Raw genomic sequence first — 7,746 nt, forward strand, 5'->3', positions numbered from 1 at the left:
AACTGACTGAACCACCCAAGCACCCCACTTTTGATGGAGTTTCTTATTTTTTGGCAGTTTCCCCTTCTTTTTTGTCTACTGTCGTCATTGAACATGAGAAACAGTGGTCTGGATCCCCCCAAAATTGAAAATAGGATCTCAAAGAGGTATTTGCACACCGATATTCATAAACAGTGTTATTCACAGTAGCCAAGAGGTAGAAGCAACCTGACTGTCCATGAACAGATGAATGGATAATAAACAAAATGTGGTGTGTGCATCCGTGGAATACTATCCAGCTTTAAAAAGGAAGGAAATCCCTACACCTGCTACAACATGGATGAACCTTGAGGACATTATGCTAGGTGAAATAAGCCAACCAAAAAAATAAGTACTGTATGATTACAGTTAGATGAGATATTTAAAATATTCAAACTCATAGAGTCAAAAAGTAGAATGGTTATTGCTGGGGAGTGTGAATGAGGGATTGTTTAATGGGTGTAGAGTTTCAGTTTTGCGAGATGAAAAGAGTTCTGGACATTGGTTGCCAAACAATGTGAATACACTTAACACTACTAAACTGTGCGTTTCAAGTGGCTTAAATGTCAATTTTATGTTATGTGTAATTTACCACAATTAAAAATTTTAAAAAGAATGACAGTGGCAATAGATGAGGTACACGATGAAGCAAGTCCTGTGGGGGTTCCATTTTCATGCGTCCCAACTGTTTTGGTGGTAAGGCCATGGTGCAAGAGTACTTGACATTCAAGTGTGTCTTAGGCTGAGCCTTTGGAAAGGGGGAAGCCGCTCTGCTCCACAGGCCACAGCTGCACCCAGTCAGAATTTATCTTGTTTCCCACTTAGGTTCCACCTGAGTCACAGAAGACTTCTTTGCACGAGATACCTGAGCACACACCTGAATGACCCACTTAGATAGAAATACCTACTGGTGTGGTATATACTGTGTGGAAACGATCAGAGACTGCCCCTAATTCCACTCTGACTGGTTCAGACCTACAAGCATACTTGCCACCAAGGAAGCAGTGGATACAATCTTGTCCTGACACTCACTCATGGCCATGATCAGTGAAGAATGCTGCTTTCCCCCCCCCCCCCATTTCTAACTTCTCTACCAGTCCCCTAAGAAATAGCACAGCAATAGAGTGGTTCAGAATGGCTGCTAAAGAGGCAGGCTCTAGAAGCAGTTATTGTTTTCATATGAGCACATTATTTAATTCTTCTAACATTCATCTTAAATGGGAATAATGATACAGATGCATGTTTGGGTTTAGGGAGGATTAAAGGAAGGATATTCTGCTCAGGAACCCTTACCCCAGAGCCTGTACACAGGAAGTAGTTGATAAATGAGGATTAACACTATTCTCTTTGCCCAGCCAAGTCCTACCCATGATCCGAGTACCAGTTCCAGCCCTTTCCAAAGACTCCATAAAGTATTCCAGAAGCCCACCATGAAACAAAAGCCCACCATGAGCTCTTCTATCACACCAATTATCTGCACCCTTCATCTTGTTGGCAACTCTTTGGGGCTCAGGCCTCATCAGGTCCCTCCATATGGCAGGGTGCACAGGGTTAAGAACTGTCCTTCTTAGAACTCCCAAATATAAGTAATCATAAGCAATAGCTCATGGACTACACATAATAACTAATAGGGCAGGAACTCTAAACATGGCCTTGCTCATTCTTGCATCTGGGATTAACCTTATTGTATTCTTTGATTTGAGGCATGCCAAAAAAGACTGCCACCCCCTAATCTCTCCACACCTGCACAGAGGTTCTTCTTTGGGTTCATCTGTCACCCGGTTTCCTCTTCTTTTAAATGTAAAATCTTTGCCAAAAGGGATCCACACTCACCTCACCTGAATGAGTTTCTTGATTTTTCTGAGATAGTGTTTTAATTGTGAACTAAAACAAGGGAGATGTATCCCAGAGAAAATGTAATCTACTTTATAATTAATCCATCTGTTCATTCTGCCCATTTGTATACTCATTTAGTATTTTTTGAATACCTCCTGTATGCCAGGCTCTGTTTGCTCCTGCAGGGGTGGCTCTGCTAGGAAAGTCCTCTTCAAGAGTCTGAACAGGGGATTCTCCAGTCTTCCCAATGCTTCTTTGGAAGCCAGTGTATCAAATATCTCTGCCTGGGTATAAGGAAAATGTAAAGTCATTCAACTGAACAACTGTAGTTCAAGGGCAGTGGTTTATTTATATCTTATCCTGATTATCCCATATGTTTCCTGGCATTTGGTAGGTTGGTAAGGTTAAGTGGATGGATGGATGGATGGATGGATGGATGAATGGATGGATGTTGTAGATAACATGAGTGTTAATTTGAGTTCCTCAGAAGCAGATCCTGAGATAAGGATTTGAGTCATTTATTTGGGAGGTTATCCCAGGAAGTGTTGATAAGGGAGACAGGTAAGAGAAGGATGCCAACAAACCATATGTTATCAAGCAGGCTATCATTCTGATAAGCACCTGGTTACTTACCAGGCATTGAATACTGAATGTCTCTTCTGTCTTCCTTTCTCCCTGCTTAAGTGAATGGTCATGGAATTCAGATGTTCTAAATGGGGATGCAAATGCACAAATATTATACATGTTGGTTGCCTTCAAGTAAGGGAGCATCCTCTTTACCATCCCCTAAGACCAGAGGCTTTCCACAGACTATCCAAGATCTTGGGTGAATTCAGCATGTGCTTGGGCAGGTTTAAGTAGTTTCTAGAAAATATATCTCCTTTTTCATATGTAAAGAAACAGCTTTTTGTTCAAAGCCACTCACCTATTCCAGGACAGGATAAGTTACTTTTAAGTCTACCTGACTTCATATCCCATCATCACTTCTTAGCTATGTGACCTGGAACAGGCTACTTAAAGTCTCTTTGATGAGGTTTTGGGATGATGAGGGTTTTGGAGCTGATGGCCAAGAAAGAATTCTTAAAGAGGTCTCCGGTACAAAAAGGTGATTTTATTAAAGCACGGGGACAGGACCCATGGGCAGGAAGAGCTGCACTGGGGTTGTGAAGAGTGAATTTTTATATACTGTGGGGCTGAGGGAGGTAAAGTCAAAAGGGAAGTTTTGAAAGAGATTTTCACATGCTAAAGACTCACAGATTACTGGAGGCCTAGCTATTGTCAAGCTAAGGTTGTTTTTCCTCTAGCAAAGCATTAACATTAAGACAGTAGGGAGTTCCTGGACTTTAGGCTATTGATGAGATTGCATTTTTCTTGTAAACTGGTGGAGACTCTTATCAGTTTAACCACTTGTTTTGGGGTTTTTGTTTTGTTTTGTTTTGTTTAGTCCTTTCCTGTTTCTGGGTAGCTGGGAATGTCCAAGGAATATCACACATATCCCACCTGGGGTCAGGGGGAGGTGTGCGGGGTGTGCTAGCTTGCACTTTGCCCTCAGCCTGCATTATGCTTCCTCCTCACCTTTGCCTCAGTTTCCCCATCTGCAAAATGGCAGTAGTAATATCATGTCTCTCAATACGGACGTTGAAGTAATTGAGACTATATTTGTTAAGTATTTATTAATGACTGTCAAAGCGTAAGTGCTCAGTAAGTGAAAACTATTATTATTATTGCTTGGAATGAGTAAAAATGTGTGCTATGTGAATTTAAAAATTCTAAATTCCTTTAACGTTGTTAAAAATACAACTATAACAGGAATATGCAGATGGATAAAACAATCTGGGTTTCTTTTTTAAGTTTATTTATTTACTTAGAGAGAGCACACACATGCGCACAGCAGGGGCAGAGAGAGAGGGAGAGAGAATCCCAAGCAGGCTCCACAGTGTCAGCACAGAACCCAATACAGGGCTCAATCTAATGAACCCTGAGATCATGACCTGAGCCGAAATCAAGAGCCAGACGCTTAACCAACTGAGCCACCCAGGTGCCCCAAGCAATCTGGGTTTCTGATAAATGTTTTGAGCCTTTGTGAGCCTTCTACTAAGAAAAATTATTCAAGGGCACGTGAGTGGCTCAGTTGATTAAGCATCCGACTTTGGCTCAGGTCATGATCTCGTGGTTCATGAATTCGAGCCCTGTGTTGGGCTCTGTGGTGACTGCTCAGAGCCTTGAGCCTGCTTTGGATTCTGTGTTTCCTTCTCTCTCTGCCCCTCCCCTGCTTGCATTCTGTCTCTCTGTCTGTCTGTCTGTCTCTCTCTCTCTCTCTCAAAAATAAATAAATATTTTTTAAAAAAAGAAAAAAGATTCAGGCTCATCATCCAGTGCCAACAAAGCTGAAATAAAAAATTTAATACTGTTAATTTAATTCCCCAGTGTCAAACCTTAGAGAGACTAGAATTTAAGGGTATTTCAAACTCAGCTTTCCTATGGAGGCCATACAAAGAACAGGCAGGTTTAGTCAGCTTCTCTTGGTCTACCCTGGGAAAGATTAATGGGTGTCTGGGTTTCAACATTAAGTTCTCATTTGTTAGATTTCTGTGACCTTCACTTCTTGACATTCAGGGGAAAATTAGATCATTTTCTGCGCTCTGCTCTACATCTATTAGGTAGATCAACTAGAAATTGTGTTCAGCTACTAGTAACTGTGACTTAAAATATTGTTTTAAATCAAGCAGAGGTATTTTCCCCCTTATACAATAAGAAGTGTGGAATTAAGGGGCACCTGAGTGGCTCAGTTGATTAAGCATCTGACTTTGGCTCAGGTCATGATCTCACAGTTCATGGGTTCAAGCCTCACTTTGGGCTCTGAGCTGATAGTTCAGATCCTGGAGCCTGCTTCAGATTCTGTGTCTCCCTCTCTCTCTCTGCCCCTCCCCCATCACACTCTGTCTCTCTCCAAAAATAAATAAACATTAAAAAAAATTTTATTAAAGTGTGGAGTTAAATAGTCTGAAGCAGATATGGTGACTCCAAAATGTCCTGAAGGACCTAGGCTCCTTCCAGCTTCTAGGGTATGATCTCTGTCCTCATACTCATAAGGTGAATACTGGAGTTCCAGCCATCACTTCAGTGCTCCAGGTAAAGAGAAGGAAGATGCAGGGAAAAGACAAGTGAGGCCTTCTGGCTGAGTCATCCCCCTTTAAAGAGCTTTCCCTGTAAGCTCCATTCATTGACTTCGGTTATATTTCATTGCTAACCCTCTACCACGTACATATCTCTAAAAAGAAGGCTGGGTGTTTTAGTGGGCACCTTGCCACACACAGCAATATATGGATTCTGTTAGTAAAAAGAAAGGGAAAGATTATACTGCTTAGAGATCTAGCCATCTTTGCCACAGTGAGCCCTTAACAAATTGTTTTAAAAATACAAAAGGAGAAGGATAATAAATAACCTGCTAACTAATCCCTTTGGCCTCCTTTGAGTTCTTTGAGGCCAAGAACTGTGCCCCATTCATCACTGTGTCCCCAAGGCCTAGCTCAGTACCTAGCACACAGTAAGTGCTCAATAAATGGGAGTTTGATGATTGAACTAGAGAATGAGGTATGGGTATAAAATAACAAGACTGATTTTATATGCTTCCATACAAATCCGTCTCCTGAATCCAGACTTGACCTTTAATGAACCATTTTCACAACAACTCAACAAGAGAGTATTATAATTATCCTCATTTTATAGATGAGGAAACTGAGGCTATGAGAGCTTAAGTAACATGCCCAAGGTGAGACATTTTCAGGGCATGGCCTCATGTAACAGCAGATGAAGTCACCAGACCTTCCATCAAAGTGGAAATGACCCATTATTCACCAGGGAGGAGCAGAGCAGTGTCTGCACAAGCAGGGAAGCCGGGCAGCATCGTGCTCTCCTGATCCCCTCAGCCACATCACCTGTCCACCATACAGGCCCTGGCCTGATGGCCACTGCCCCTGCTCCATGGGGCACAATGATTTAGATGGATTATCTCATTTTCTTCCTATTTTGCAGATGAGGACATTGGATCCCCGCAGAAGTTAGGCTTCTTATCCAAGGTTACACAGCTCAAAGAGGAAAGTGGAGATTAGAACGAGGCGTACCATCTCCTAGTCTGGTGCAAAATAGGACCCCAAGTTTCCATCAGTACCAACCTCTCAAGAAATCAGTGTGATTGCCTGGAAGCAGGACTAAGATGAATGTCGCTCTGTTCGAGGTACGTCTTTCCACCACCCCCGGCCAACGCGTTCCACTCCTGGGGAGCACACACCAGCATTTGTGACGGGAGGTGCAGTGTAGAGTCACAGACTGCATATTTCAGTAGCTCTTGGGAGAGACGAGGCATTAACAACAATTGGGGGTGGGGAGTATCAACGACATTGCCACCTTTCCATGCCAGTAGCCTCTAGGAGCAAACACCTCAGTCTTAGCCCCAAAAATGGAAGATGCAAGCAGTAGTAGGGTGACCAACCACTCTGGTTTGCACAGGCCCATCCCACTTTAAGACTGAAAATCCTGCATCCTAAGAAATTGCTCAGATCCTGGAAAACAAGGATTCACCCATCTTATGTCTGTTGTTCTTCATGGGCCATATGTTTAAAGACTTTCAGTGGAACCTGGGGAAGGGGAAAACAGGGAGGAACCAAAGGTAGCTAGTCTATTACATTGTATTCAACCCAGAAAAGAGTGATTTGTTGAGTGCTGAGCTGATGACAGGCACTGTGTCATGTCCTGCCTGGATGTGAGAGGCAGGCACTCAGCCAGCACCAAGTGAAGGGCTTCTTGGGGATGAATGCATTAATTCTCACAGCACCCCTAAGAGGCAGATCCTATTGTTCCTCCACTTGCAGAGAGGGATCTGAAGCACAGGGAGATTACAGAATGTGCCCAAATTTAAACAGCAAGAAGGTAGCAGGGGCACCGTGTGAGCCTGGCAGAGCGATTCCAGGCTGTTTGTTCCCTTCTTCTTTGCACTGCCTCCCAGAGGGGAGATGGCCAGTAGCCTGGTGCTCGCTTCAGCAGCACATATAGTACATTGGGACGAAACAGCGAAGATTAGCATGGCCCCTGTATAAGGATGACATGCACATTCACGAAGCGTTCCGTACTTTGTGCAGTTCCCCAGCAAACCACCACCCTTGGCGGATTAACTCGGAGGAAACGGTGTGAGTCAAAGCACAACATGAGGCACTGAATAATGAAATTGTGACATTTCCCTAGAAAAATATTTCTGTAAAGCAGTCTATGACAGGTGAATGAAGCTGAGTTACACCTGAAATTGATGTGCAAACATGTCGTTTCTACAGATCTCTGAAATGAGAAAATGTCAACTTAAAAAAAAGAAACCGGTAGCCTGGGAGGCAGGACAAGGCAAAGGCTCAAACCCCTGAAGGAATAATAATGATGTTACCTTCACTGACATTCATTGAGCAGTGATCATGGGCCAGGCCTTTACTCAGCCCCTACACAAAATATCTCGTTTAACCCTTACTACCAGGAGCATGGTGCTATCATCTCCATGTACAGAGGATCAGCCTGGCTGAGAGAGGTCAAGCCCCTCACCCAAAGTTATATAGGAGGTGGAGCTGGGATACAAAAACAGAAATCTAATCCCATGAGAGGGCAGAACTGGGTGGTCGTTAGGAGCTCTGGCTATTACCCATGGAGAGGCTAGGTGAGGGCCAGATGAGAGCCACTAAGTGCCCTGGACATTTAGCCATTCCTGTCTTCTTGTTTCTTGTGTGTGTGCCAAGCAGTATAGGACACTAGTCTTGAGCCCTGGGCTGTGCTCAGCTAGCAGCCCCAGAGCTGCTGGTGGCCGCCATTGTTTTGCAAGGCGACGAACCAAAAGCCACCCTGAGAGTTTCACAG

The 7,746-nt window shown here is 43.5% G+C and overlaps 1 non-coding gene across 1 annotated transcript; it reads left to right on the forward strand.

The window, feature by feature from the left end:
- Window positions 1–6,881: 6,881 nt before the first annotated feature.
- Window positions 6,882–6,987, forward strand: LOC124523119 (U6 spliceosomal RNA). The gene has a single exon (XR_006964920.1). It is a non-coding gene; the product is annotated as a U6 spliceosomal RNA (small nuclear RNA).
- The last annotated feature ends 759 nt before the right edge of the window (window positions 6,988–7,746 follow it).

Source organism: Lynx rufus, unplaced genomic scaffold, assembly GCF_022079265.1.
Source record: "Lynx rufus isolate CCGP_SWC_20201006 ecotype Redwood Valley unplaced genomic scaffold, mLynRuf1.p SCAF_1, whole genome shotgun sequence".
Lineage (NCBI taxonomy): Eukaryota > Metazoa > Chordata > Mammalia > Carnivora > Felidae > Lynx > Lynx rufus.